At 43.6% G+C, this 12,604-nt stretch overlaps 1 protein-coding gene across 2 annotated transcripts in view; it reads right to left on the bottom strand.

Annotated features, from left to right (window-relative positions):
• The window catches only part of LOC148024324 (acyl-CoA), a 138,367-nt gene that overhangs the window by 106,308 nt on the left and 19,455 nt on the right, over positions 1-12,604 (bottom strand). Inside the window, exon 2 of one of the 2 annotated variants that reach the window (XM_087693943.1) lies at positions 9,488-9,825. The exons of the other annotated variant lie outside the window; for it this stretch is intronic. The gene's annotated coding sequence lies outside the window, so the exon portion shown is untranslated. The remainder of the gene's footprint in view (positions 1-9,487; positions 9,826-12,604) is intronic. 2 annotated transcript variants of the gene reach the window in all.

Genomic DNA, 12,604 nt, shown 5'->3' with positions numbered 1-12,604 from the left:
CTTCCTCAGATGGAACCAAAGAATCTAGACCTATCTAGCAACAACTCCCTAAGAAAAACCGGTTTTGCACACATTACCAGAGAGCAGGCCATGTGGATGAGGAGTGTCGCTCCAAGGCCCAAGGTCTTCCACCTAAAAAGCCTTAGCAGACTACTACGACTGCACAATCTAGTGGGGCTACGTCCTCCGCTCCTGCTTCATTTGCTCCTTCCGCACCCGTTATTGTTGCTGTTGGATATGTGGCTCGAGTACAGCCTCAACGGCCCATCTCCTTCACTAGCCCTAAGGGATTGGCCAATTGGTCTGCACGTTCTGATCCCATTGCACTTCATGCCTCTATCACACCTTCCTCCCCACCTCGTCAGGCATTCCCTTGGCAGAGCCCTACTACTAGACGTACACGATGGTAGCCACCTTCTTAGACTAGCATGTCTCTAGGTCCTTTTGGATACCCTAAGTCAATCTAGCATTCATTTTTCGCACTCTTAGAGTCGGGCCCATAGGATTCATTGTCCTTAGCTTTTCCCTTCTTTTGTGTTCCGCTACATTTACTCGCACATACACATTCATTGTATTTATTTTGAGTTAGATATTCTTTCTGTTATGTTTTGCTTTGGAGCATCTCACCACTAACCTCCATGTTTGCAGATTCTTATCTCTTTTGCAAGGTTTTGTCTTTTAATGTAGGGCTAACTTGCAAATTGCTTTGGTCCTCCCTAGGCTAGAGACGTGGGAATGCACACCGTTCCTTTCATGGTTTCATCATTCTAGGAGTGCTTGCTATTCTTCCAGCATGGTGGTTTCCCCTCCCGAGGCGGATCGTGCAGCATCTCTCTCGATGCTATCATGGCAGTGACTTCTACCTTGCTTTTCTAGCGGGGTGCTTCATCCACTTCATCTTCTTTCATTCCTTATGGTTCTCGGCACCATATGAAGACCGATATCAAGCTCCTCTTCCTTCTTCGACATCTACATCCAAGTTGAGAGGGGGTTCCTACCTTTCTTGGTATTCTACAAGCTTGAGCACTTTGTCTTCGACATTGGCTTCTTCCCCCTGTTGTACCTTACCCTTTGCATTGCATGATTACATCATCCTTGTACTAGGGCGCTTGGGCAAGTGAACAATTTTCCCACGAGGGACACTCTCCAAGTGACACCTACTGTATGAGCATTCTTCGCCAGGTAGCATACTTTGCATCTCATTGTGCGGAGCACCACTTGTGCGGATCCTAAGCTGTTTCCACCACCGGCTGTTATTACACACCACCATCCTTCTTCATCACATGGATACCTCATCACCTATTTTTCCTCGTCATCGACACCCTGAGTGGATGGGTTAGCTTGTACTGTTTTGTGATGTATTAGGTGTACCCTCCCTACTCCCGCCGTCTTCTAGGTCACTTTTACTCAATCGACCACATCCCATCAAATTTACTTCACTTATTCACAAAAAAAAAAAAATCCATATAGTTCCATCCGCCTTTGTAGGGCTTGGTAGGCCATTGGGCAGCTAACGTGCACCCTTTGTCTGATGCCCTGTCCTCTCTGGGGTGACTACTTCGATTCCCTTGGTAAGATAACCATCGCCTCTGTAGTCTTGGTAGGCCACTAGGCAACCAATGTGCACCCTTTTTCCGATGCCTTAGCTGCTTTGGGGTGGGACGCCTTGGGATACATAAACATCACAATGGCTGGCCTAACCTTTCAGCTCAGTTTTGAGCCTAAGAGGGGGTGTTGAGCTAAAATATGCATTACTTGCTGATTAGCCTCTTAAATAACCCCAAAACACACTAAAAATGCTCTTTTAGAGTAAAACCCTAAAACGGGGAGCAAACAGGAAGTGGTTTGAGAGAGTTCAGTGGAAACACTAAAACGGGGAGCGGTTCGAGAGAGTTTAGTGCAAACCCTAATTTTTGGGGCACCCTTCCACATCTATAAATAGACAGGCTACCCCCACTCAGCCATCATCCTTGTTTGCAAGTTACACCAACCCACACACCCTCTGCTGCTGTTGGCGCTCAGTTTCCAGCCTGCAGCCCGTCTCCATCTGTTGTCCAACCATCATCGACTGCAACCACATTATCTTCAGCATGTCCATTGCTGTAGGCAACAGCTCTCAGCTACTGGCGACTGCTCTAGACTCTCCCGAACTGTTGTTCAGTCTGTTGTCCATCATCTCCAGGGTCAGCCAGCCTACGTTTTCAGCATTGCAGGCCCTGACACTCTCAGACACTGTTTCAACCTGCTGTTTACAGCAAACTGTGCACAATTTCCAGCCTACGATCGGTGGTACACTGCTGCGTTTACCAATTTCCAACCTTCAAACTGCTGCGTTTTGGTGACTAGCCTGCTGCCATTCACTATTCAGCACTCCTACACTCCGACTGGTGGTCACAGACTTGGAATCCGTCTTCGGTGGATGTCACACTCCGACATTGCTCTGCTCTTGAGCACACTGTACACTCTTACATTCATTTATAGCATTCATTCACTTCAGAGTTGTGTTCTCTCTCTCCCTTCTTCTGTTTGTGTTTGAGTTTTTGTATTTGAGTTTTGAGTTTTGTGTTTAGGGTTTGAGTTTTGCCCTCTGTGTCTGTGTTTGTCTCTTTGTGTTTTTGTCGTGGTCGTACGGTCTGTGTGTCCTCAGTGCAAACCCTAGCAGTTTCCTTCACAGTACAGTCGAACATCTTCATCATTATTGTATTTTTCTAGCTCCTCCTGCCAGCCCAATACCTAGCCGACAGTTCCCAGCCATCAACCACTTTATATGGAGGCTTTGTTTGCAACAAGTTCAGGCCATCCACAATAGATTACACCCTCTTTATCAGCTCTACATCAAATACTTGTGTTTTTGTGTTTTCTCCACTCTTAAAGGGCTGCCTAGCAGTTGCCTTGATAGCAGCCATCATCCCGACAAGATTTCAGTATATCCTTCCTCTCCAACAACTCCTCAAGACTGTGTTTCGCTCCCTCTATTGTTGTCCTTCATCTTCTAGCATCTACTCCAACATTCCACTACCCAAAGATTACATTTTGCTCCCTCCATAGAGCAGCTCTTTTTCTTGTCATCAACACCTCTTCCTAAGGGACTATGTTTCCCTTCCGTCGTAGTACAAATTCCTTCCAAGTGCTGCCACACCTGATCAGCCAAGACAATGTAGTCATCTTTGAGCTATGCTCCATTATATCAACATTGCTTGCCATACACTCTATGTTTCTCCCCACAAACTCTACCATTCCTTGATACAGTATCAGAGCGTAGTGTTCCATTGCTCGACATGGTATCAAAGTATACCATTCCGTTTCTTGACATAATATCACAATAGAGGTGCTCAAAGAGCTAAAGATCCTATTCGTCAAAGAAGGCAAAGAAAGGCTGCAAGATAAACAACACTTTCACGTTCCAAATTATTTCAAATGCATTATTTGGGAAAACATTATCTTCTTCCCCCTACCATCCTCCCTTTATAGGTTAGACACACAAATGTTATGGCTTCTCCAAAGAGGAAAGCACTATTAGAGATTAGTCATCCCCTAGACTAGCATTTCTCAAGATACCATTGGTGCAGTCAATTCTCTCAGAGGGTATTACGCATTAGTTAGTGGGCATTTTCAACATTCATAGTGTACAGGCACCTTTTCAAGCAAGCAACTATGCCATGTGGTAGGCAGGCTGGTCAACGCTAATAATTTATTTCATTTATGTTGCAATCAGCTGGTTCTCATCAAGTCGACCAATTTTTGTGGGCCCCTTGCATTATTTTATGGCTTTATTTTGGGCTATTTATGCCCCACTAGCAGCCTGCCCTCTTCACTTGCTTTCAAGTGTTGGTGAGAGAGATTTGGCTTGAGAAGATGCATCGACAGCCCTTGTACATCTGCCCTCTTCATTTCAGCACTCATTGACTGCAGATTTCTGCACTCTTCTATCTCTTTTGTCTCCCGCTTTCTCTCATGTTCGTTGTCTTTCAGTCTTGTCCATACACTTCCACATTCGCTTCACTGTGACAAGCATGGACCACTAGGTGCTACTTCATGGCAAGAATGATCACACCTCAGCTATTGTCATCATCAACCTTCGCTCCCTACCCCACTGAAGTAAATGCATCTACCCCTTAGCACTCCTTGTGCCACCTCGTCATTCTAGGTAACAAAGATCATTTTGCATTTTATGCTCAAGGCAATAAGATGTATATGATGTGCACTAAGCCCTTGCAAGGAAAAGGAGGCTCTAAGACCTCATGAGGTGATAAACCCTCTTGGAGACCACCGCAACATGCTACAGAGCTCTTCCCCACCTACTTTTGGATCCAATGGCTTCCACGGCCATGGCGCTGCAATCTGCTCCACCAACAAGAGACAAAGGCTGTTGGATACTACCTTTTCAGCGGTCTACTCCACCAACAGACAAAGGCTTTTCAAACTCATTTGGCTCCACAATCCACTCCCCATGAGAAATGGCACCAGCTATGGAGGAGAGAAACGAGAGACAGTGACAGTGTGAGCTGAAGGAAGAAAATAGAGTATACTTGCTAAACTAAAAGAAAGATTGAAAGTACAACTCTTGTTTAGGTCAATGGTTGACCTAACCAATCTTCCATCAACTAACTAGAGTTAGGTTTATTTACTCTACATCCTAGTGTCACTACTTTAATGTTCTAAGACGCTAGGTGTACACACACTCCATTGACACTATAATAAGTGTTCACACCATGCAAATTGCACTGGACACTCCCCAGAATTGGCAAATTCTAACACCCCCCTGCAATGCCAATGTGATAAAGTATAAGGATAATCAATCACCAAACAATAATAAGTTTAAGAACTTTTGAAAAGCCTCAAAATTCTCACACGATGATGCTTTGGTGAAAATGTTTGCAACATTTTCCTATATGGATACATACATCAAGCTGATCTCTCCTACATAGCATCTCTCTTGAACATAATGCTAATACACCTCAATGTGTTTCGTAAGATTATGAAAACAAAGATTTTGTGCCACTGCAATAGTACTCTTAACTGTTAGAAAGAATGGGTGCAGAAACCTCCAATGGTATGTGTAGATCAACCAACAATCTATGCATCCATATACATTCCACTGTTGCCATGAAGGCTGCTCTATACTCAGCCTCACAAGACGAGGTAGCCATTGTAGCCTGTTCCTTACTTGGCCATTAAATGCATCAACGGCGCAAAAGTAAACAATGTCCACTAGTAGACTACATAGTGTCTCAATCACCAACCTAATCTTTGTAAGCCTGTAGATGCAACTCTTCCCCCCTCCGCAGCAAGCATGTGATTGAGTACCTTGCAAATATCTAAAGATCCGCTTAACAGCTTGCCGATGTATAGTCTACGAGCTCTGTGAAATCAGCCTTCCTCCTCGGATAGGGTGGTAAATAACTTGATTAAGCACTATTTACAGCAATTAACAAATTCACAAAACTGAAATGCACACTTTACCACATAATCTTGGACATTGAACACCCTGTTGGCCCCAAAACCGATGCCCCTTTCGGTATTTATTTAACTTAATTGAAGAAGTTGATATATAATGGGATTCTCCCAATCCCTTTCAGTATTCCAACTCCCCTTGCTGTCCAAAATGACCAACAAATATTCATTGATTTGCTGGTCCCTCCACCTCAATTTGGCTGAAAACAGCTTTAGCCCTATTGAATCCAAGTCTTGGAGCTTCCAATTTCTGGTACACTTTCCGAGGCTGCTGCTAAACCCTAGTTTCTGCTACAAATTAGGGTTTACAACAATAGAGAAATCCAAAATTTCTCAACCTTTTTGTGATCTCAATGCTGTAATCTTCAAAGCAAAGCTTTAGAAAGGCTGGGAGATGAGAGAGAATACTGAGAAGAGAAAAGATTCGGACTTTCTTCGCGAAGAACTAAAGAAAATTTGACATTTACTGCTGCTGCCCTATCTCAACAGCTTGTGGATGCAAAGAACTTTAAAAAATCAGTCATTTACTGTTGCTGCCCTATCTCAACAGCCTATAGATACTATCACCTGCTACTGATTGGTCTTCTCCTACCCTAAGCTGCCTTAGAAGGTCTTCCAATGACTGCAAAATCAAACCAACAGTATCTCCTCCCCCTCTCTTGTAGACTGAATACACCAAAATGTCTCTCTCCAACCTCTAAAGACGTTTTTCAGTCTTGCATGGGTATTTTTTACAAGTGGCAGCCTTTCCAAATGGTTTTTCCAATATTATCCATGACTAAATATTAATTTTCAGTCTTTAAATACTAAAAATTAATCTAATAATTATATTAGTACCCTAAAAAATAATCTCACCAGTCAATAGTTAAATTGGTTAGGCAACCCATTCTTGAGTGTCTCTGCGTCATCTTTGACCATCAAATTGGCTTTAAGTACCATTAAATGCTACTTCTCTAGAATCACCAACTGACACTTATGGCCAAATGAATGACTAGGCCAACAATTGGCACTAAATACCACCAAGTACCTATACGGCATAGCTTATAGCAACTTTTACCTTTGATATCCTATGATTTTCTCAGGTCCCAAGCTCGTAAATTTACTCTAACCCCAGTTACACCTCACGTGCAACATTCACTTAACCGTGTGATTAAGAAGTAATCCACATGTTAAGTGAGGTTTCAAAAATACGTGTCCTCATGACAACCCTCCCCCTCAAAATCCTTGCAGTCGTCCTCAATCGTACTGCGAGATACATCAAAAGCAAAATACTGGACTGGAATTTCCACCAGAGGCACCATAGTTAACACAACATTGTGCACTATTGCTCAACCATTCCATATGCCCAACACATGCTGAAAATTACCAACCAATCATAACATAACATAAGACTCACAAAGAATCTCAAAAAACATTGCCAGATTATCATGTGATATGTCTATTTCTCATGAGCTCAACTCATCTGGCAAAACCAAACCATAGCATAGCATAACCAAGCATAAACCATGGCTAAAACATCAATGGCAACAAAACATATGCTATTGTCCATGGAATCAGATGTAAACCATTGAAAACTGAGCATAATCTGATCATAAACTGATTACTTGCTGATTTGAGAACTGATCATAAACTGCTGCAAATGTGACCCCAAACGAATCACAAACTCATTGCAAAAACTGACAAGCAATCAATGCAAAAATTGACGCAAAACTGATCCCAAAAGTGACCATAAACGGTTCTCAAGTTGATCAAAAACTGAGCTGAAACTTATCAGTATTTTTGTCTCAAAATTGAGGCAAAATTCATACCAAATTGATTATAAGCTGATACAAATGTATAGTTTCAGTGCCCTAGTGAAACTCATACTTATCTGCATACATCTCACAGTGACTAGTACACTAAGTAGTGACCTCGTGGCAAATATACTATAAAGAAATGCCCTAACACAGAAACATAAACGAAAACCGTACAACAAAGCACAGACTAATAAAAAAACACAATTAGGGTTAGGGTAACTCAGAGACAATGAATACAGTAAATAAATGAAGTGATATAACTACTGAATAATACCATGTTCATGCAACAAACACACTATGCAGTGAATGAATACTGAACCTCACTTGTATCTCAAGGATCAAGGCAGGGGTAATGAGTTGGAGAGTGTGTCGTACTTCAAACGGATCCCTAAACGCAGCAAGGCAACCTCCGAATGTCGAACACCAATAATCGCAGCAGTAAAAAGATGGATCTTATGCAAACAGTAGTGAGGAGAGAGAAAGACTAAAAATGAAGACAGGATAGCCTACAGGAGAGAGAAAAGAGAAAGACCAAAAACGCAGGCAAGACATCTTGCAGGAGAGAGAAAGACTAAAAACGTAGGCAGCAGGTGAGAAAGACTGAAAACATAGATAGCCTGCAAGAGAGAGAAAGACTAAAAACGTAGGCAGGATAGGCTGTAGGAGAGAATAAAACTAAAAACGCAGGCAGGACAGTCTATAGGAGAGAGAAAGACTAAAAATGCACTAAAAACGCAAGCAACAAGATTGTGATAACGTGTAGGCTGTACAGCAGCAGGTCTGCACAGGAACAGAAATCACTTGGCTCGAATCAGCTTCAAACTACGTGAAGAGGGCTGAAAATCAAGCACCAACTAATGGAGACAGCAATGGACAGCTTCGACTGAGATGTCCACGAACAGGGTATAGACAGCAAGCTAAAACACCTGAAACCTGCAAAACGAGATTAAACAAGAGTGGAGGGCTGGTTGCCTATTTATAGAAAATTAGAATTCTAGATCCTCTCCCACTTAATTCTCTCGATCCACTCTCCATTTTAGGATTTTGGCTAAAATAAGCCTAAAATAAGCATGTTTTGGGACTGTTTAAGTGACTAAGTGCATTTCTTAGCACAACACCCCCTCTCAGGTCCAAAATAGAGCTAGAAAATAAGACCAACCTAAATTTTGATTTATCCCAAGGCGTCCCACCCCAAAGCAGCCAGGGCATCGGACAAAGGGTGCACGTCGGCTGCCCAGTGGCCTACCAAGACTACAAAGGCGATGGTTATCTTACCAAGGGAGCCCAAGTGATCACCCCACAGAGGCCAGGGTATCGGATCAAGGGTGCTCGTCGGCTGCCCAAGGGCCTACCAAGTCCTACAAAGGCAGATGGAGACAACAATAGACTTGTTTGTTTTGTTTTGGTTTGGTTTTTTTTTTTAAGTGTTTTGAAAATACATAAAAAATATAAGGGTAGCGGCCGATTAGGTGACAGATAGGAAAAGATAAAGAGAGTTTTAAACCCAAGTCATTCACAAAACTAGCAAGCCAATCCCTCACACTGACTAGGATAAGTATCTAAGGATTATAAATGTGTATGTGTGTGTGTGTACCAATCATGTATATGGAGAGAGACAAAAAAGATTATGGTGGGCTTAGCAAGACAAGCAAAGCAAGCAAGCAAGCAAGGGTAGGAAAGCTGCCTTTAGGAGAATTGCCATGTGTTATGCCACAAATATGGTGGATCCTAGAGTCAACCACTCTAAAAGACCGAAGAGGGATAAATACGCACAGATACATGTTTCCATAAACAAAATGCCAATGCATGGGGTAATGCAAAGGGAGATGCAAGATGTCATGCTCATGCAATACGCTATGCAATGGTGCCACTTGAACAGTGCCCTCGCATGAAAATTGTTCACTTGTCCAAGTGTCCTTTTACAATCAGGTCATCCTGACAGTGCGGATGAAGTTACAAATGTCCATAATACAATATAAAAGAATAAATGAATGTAATGTCTAAAAACTGTAAGCATCATCACTGTCACGATCAAGAGTAGAAGCCGCCTCCTCTCAAATTGGAAGGGAAAAAAAGAGAAAAGCACCCTCTCCCCGTCAAGCTGAAGAAGTAGGAGCGGGTGTACCCAAGCTGATCCTGGGTAGCAGGTACTGAAGAAATGACCGGTTGACCGCTTTGGTCAAAATGTCTGCAAAATTATCTGATAAAGGCACAAACTCTAGGCCAATAGTACCTACCTCAACCTACTCTCGAGAAAAGTGAAAGTGGAGTCCCACATGCTGCGTCCGTAGTGTGATGATCGGATTGTCTGCAAGGGCGATGGTACTCTGGTTATCGCAGTAGACAACTGTGGAGAGACACAAGGAAAACGAAGTGCCGCCAGTAAACTCCTCAAATCGATGGCCTGGGTGGTGCCATCAAAGAGAGTCTGGTACTCAATCTCGCCCGAGGAAGTCACCGTCGTCTCCTACTTACGGCTGGACCAAGAAATGGGAGACGTGCCCAAGGCAAAGAGTTAGTCGCCATGGGAACGGCGAGTATCAGAATCTCCTGCCCAATAAGAATCAGTGTACCCCTGCAAACATAAACCAGAACCATATGTCAGGCCATAAGAATAAGTACACCGTAAATAATGCAATACATGAAGACATGCAATCCAATGTTACATCCTAGATGCTGTGAAATACTGATTGAGTATGCTAACTGAGTAAGTTAAATCTGGCCTAGTATGAATTAATCAAATAAGTTTTCCTACAACAGAGCGATAGGTATGTGCATGTGCCATTTCCATGACTATCCGGTTCCTACGCTCTACGACTCCATTGTGAGAAGAGGAGTTGGTAGAGATGAGCTGGCAGGAGATGCCATGCTTCTGTAGAAACTCGGAAAACTTGTGGAAGATGAACTCACCACCGGTATCACTCCTCATGTAACCAACACAACGACCAGTCTGGTTATGAACCAGCAGCACCCAAGCAAAAAAGTATGTGAAAGCATCGGACTTATGCTCGAGGAAATACACCCACATGTATCTAGAATGATCATCCACTATCAAAAAGAAGTACAGTGCGCCATGTTAAGAAGAGTGCTAGGGTTTGCACTGAGGACACACAAAGTGCACGACCACGACAGAAACACAAAGACATAGACACAGACACAGAGGGAAAAACTCAAACCCTAAACGCAAAACTCAAAACTCAAACACAAACAGAAGAAGGGAGAGAGAGAACACAACTCTGAAGTGAACGAATGCTATAAATGAATGTAAGAGTGTACAATGTGCTCAAGGGCAGAGCAATGTCGGAGTGTGACGTCCACTGAAGACGGATCCCAAGTCTGTGACCACCAGTCGGAGTGTAGGAGTGTTGAATAGTGAATGGCAGCAAGCTGGTCCAATCGGAGTGTAGGAGTGCTGAATAGTGAATGGCAGCAAGCTGGTCACCAAAACGCAGCAATCTGGAGGCTGAAAACTGGTAAACACAGCAATGTACCACCGATCGGGGGCTGGAAACTGTGCATAGACTGTTGTAAACAGCAGGCTGAAAAAGTGTCTGAGAGTGTCAAGGCCTGCAATGCTGAAAACGCAAGCTGGCTGACCTTGGAGATGATGGACAGTAGGTTGAACAGTACTGTGGGACAGTTTGGAGCAGTCGCCAGCAGCTGAGAGCTATCACCTACAACAATAGACAGGCTGAAGATAATGTGGCTGCAGTCGATGATGGCTGGATAACATATGGAGGCGGGCTGCAGGCTGAAAACTGGCCACCAACAGCAACAAAGGGTGTGTGGACTGGTGTAACCTGCAAAACAAGGATGATTGCTGAATGGGGACAACCTGTCTATTTATAGATGTGGAAGGGCGCCCCAAAAATTAGGTTTTCCACTAAACTTTCTCGAACCGCTCCCCGTTTTAGGGTTTCCACTGAACTCTCTCAAACCGCTCTCCGTTTTAGGGTTTTACTCTAAACGAGCATTTTTAGTATGTTTTAGGGCTCTTTAAGAGACTAATCAGCAAGTAATGCATATTTTAGCTCAACACCCCCTCTCAGGCCCAAAACTAAGCCGAAAGGTTAGGCCAGCCATTGTAATACTGATGTACCCCAAGGCGTCCCACCCCAAAGCAGCCAAGGCATCGGACAAAGGATGCACATCGGCTGTCCAGTGGCCTATCAAGACTACAGAGGCGATGGTTATCTTACCAAGGAAATCCAAGTAGTCACTCCAGAGAGGACAGGGCATCGGACAAAGGGTGCACGTCGACTGCCCAATGGCCTACCAAGCCCTACAAAGGCGGATGGAACTACATGGAACTTTTGTGTTTTCTTTTTTTTTTTGAATAAGTGTGGTAAATTTTATGGGATGCGGCCGATTGAGAAATAGTGACCCAAAAGACGGGAGTACCGAGGGTACATCCAACACATCACAAAAAAGTACAAGTAAACCCATCCACTCAGGGTGTCGATGACGAGGAAAAGTAGGTGATAAGGTATCCATGTGATGAAGAAGGATGGTGGTGTGATAACAACCGTTGGTGGAAATAGCTTAGGATCCGCTCAAGTGGTGCTCTGCACAATGAGATGCAAAGTATGCAACATGCTGAAGAATCCTCAAGCAGCAAGTGTCACTTGGACAGTGTCCCTCATGGGAAAATTATTCACTTGCCCAAGCGCCCTAGTACAAAGATGATGAAATCATGCAATGCAAAGGGTAAGGTACAACAGGGGGAAGAAACCGATGTCGAAGACAAAGTACTGAGGCCTGTAGAATACCAAGAAGGGTAGAAACCCCCTCTCAACCTGGATGTAGATGCCGAAGAAGGAAGAGGAGCCTGATGTCGGTCTTCGTGTGGTGCCGAGAGCCATAAGGAATGAAGAGGAGGAGGAAGCATCCCAGCTGGAAGAGCTAGGTAGAAGTCACCGCCATGATAGCATCAAGAGAGATGCTGCACAATCCGCCTCGAGAGGGAAAGCCTCCATGTTGGTAGAAGAGTAAAACTCCAAGGATGATGAAACCATGAAGGAACGGCGTGTATCCCAAGTCTCCAGCCCAGGTAGGACTGGGCAAACCTGCATGTTAGCCCTACACTGAAAACAAAACCTGCAAAGGAGATCAAAGTCTGCAATCACAGAGCTCAGTAGTAAGATGCTCCAAAAACTAAACTAAACTAAAATGAAAAGCTAACTGAAGAAACAAGTGCAAAGATACAAATGTGTATGTGTATGTGAGTAAATGCAACGGAAGACTTAAAATGTAGAGACAAAAATCCTATGGGCCCGACTCTAAGAGTGCGAAAAATGAATGCTAGACTGACCTAGGGTATCCGAAAGGACCTAGAGACATGCTAGTCTAAGAAG

The sequence above is a fragment of the Lygodium microphyllum genome, chromosome 15 (genome assembly GCF_053477565.2).
Source record: "Lygodium microphyllum isolate KBCC chromosome 15, Lygodium_microphyllum_v1.1.10, whole genome shotgun sequence".
Classification (NCBI taxonomy): Eukaryota; Viridiplantae; Streptophyta; class Polypodiopsida; order Schizaeales; family Lygodiaceae; genus Lygodium; species Lygodium microphyllum.
This window is presented reverse-complemented; position numbering and strand designations above follow the sequence as displayed.